The sequence below is a fragment of the Protobothrops mucrosquamatus genome, unplaced genomic scaffold, assembly GCF_001527695.2.
Source record: "Protobothrops mucrosquamatus isolate PMUCROS unplaced genomic scaffold, P.Mucros_1.0 scaffold3645, whole genome shotgun sequence".
NCBI lineage: Eukaryota > Metazoa > Chordata > Lepidosauria > Squamata > Viperidae > Protobothrops > Protobothrops mucrosquamatus.
Window position 1 is genome coordinate 134,445 of NW_015389606.1, and position 1,812 is coordinate 136,256.

Genomic DNA, 1,812 nt, shown 5'->3' on the forward strand with positions numbered 1-1,812 from the left:
CCCAGGTCAGAATCGATCTTCACGGTCCGATGGAACCACTCCCGGGCCTTGGTTATTTTGCGTTCGCTCCAGAACAACCTGCAGAGGAGGAGGAGGAGGAGGAGGAGGAAGGAGAAGACAAGCTAAGGAGACCAGGAACATCTTTCTGGTCAAAACAGAGTCTTGAGGAGGGACGACCGTTTGTCTGGGATGCTATAAGGTCTCCTGCCTTGAGCAAGGGGTTGGAATAGATGACCTCCAGGGACCCTCCCAGCCCTAGGATTCTACGAAGATGGAGAATGGAATCTTTCTGTATAAGAGAACACGTAGCAGCCGTACAAGCGGTCCTCGACTTAAAACCATTCCTTTAGCAACCACTCAAAGTTACAACAACATGGGAAAAAGTGACCTGTGTCCGGTCCTCACACTTACGACCATCATAGCATTCTCCCCTGTCATGCAATCAATGTTTGGGTGCTTGGCAACCAGCACGCGTTTAGGGCAGTTGCAGCATCCCAGGGTCCTGGGATTGCCATTTGCAACCCGGCTTCCATCAAGCAAAGTCAATGAGGGAAGCCGGATCTGCTTAACGACCGTGAGACCCGCTTAACAACTGCAGCGATTCACTTAACAACCGTGAGCAAAAAAAAAAATGTTGTAAAAACTGGGCACAATTAACAACCAGCCCTTGCTTTGGCCACAGAAATTCCGGTCCCAGCTGCGTTCGTTAAGTCGAGGACTATCTATATACAAATCTTATACGTATATAAATAAATTCATTCTCTGATACAGCGTGGAAATCTAACCAAAGCAGTTTCAGTTTTTGGCCTAATGTCATGGTTCCGACAGATGAAACTCTTCAAAAGAACTTCGGGGCGTTGTTTACCTTAAAGAATATTTTATTCGAGTAGCACAATATCGGCACCGCACAATCGAAGCCAAAAACTGAATTCCCCTCCCCTGAGCACATAGTATCAAAGCACAATTCCCTCCTCCAATTAACAGTCATAAATCACATTCCCCAATTAGCTTGAAACGCAGGCTTCCTCTCTAGTTTTCCAGCCCACAATTCCTTATCAGCTCTGGTTACAGTAACCTTGTTTCTCACACTAGGTCTAGAGTTGTTATGTCTAGCTGGACTCTCGCTCACATCCCCCCCTCCCAGCATCATCTAACTCTAAAAGCAAAAGGTAAAAGATGGCTACATTTCCATCTGTTGTCAATGCAAAAACATCCGACGTTCGCAGCGTCGACACCAGAGACTCTTAAGCGCCACTGAGAAAAACGACCAGGAGCGTGGCCTTGATTCTAAAATGTCCAGCTTTCCCTGCTGGTGGTTATCCGTTCTGAAATATTCCTTTTTAAAATAATTCCCTCAATCAGAATAGCTGCCTCCATGCTCTTTTACAGGGACGCATTCTGCATAGCAGCACAGAGGCTCAGTCGAGACCCAGGGATTTCCAGTTCTTGACATTTCATAAAAAGGCCGTCTGGCAGATCAAGCTGTTCCACCGTACATGTTTATGGTCTAGTAAACACGATTTTGGGATGGAGGGGGGTGGGAGAAGACTGATTCCTTCAATTGCTTAAAGGGGAGGGGGGAGAATGTTATTTGAAAAATGTGCAGGTCTTCGAACCGAGAGTTTGCTGAAAGCTGAGACTTGTGCTTGTTGTTGTTAGTTGCGAAGTCGTGTCTGACCCATCGCGACCCCATGGACCACGTTCCTCCAGGCCTTCCTGTCCTCTACCATCTTCTGGAGTCCATTGAAGCTCACGCCTACTGCTTCAGTGACTCCATCCAGCCACCTCCTTCTCTGTCGTCCCCTTGTTCTC

General features: G+C 47.4%; 1 protein-coding gene across 1 annotated transcript in view; it reads right to left on the reverse strand.

The window, feature by feature from the left end:
* The window catches only part of PRPF6 (pre-mRNA processing factor 6), a 41,131-nt gene that overhangs the window by 2,843 nt on the left and 36,476 nt on the right, over positions 1-1,812 (reverse strand). The window lies entirely within an intron of this gene.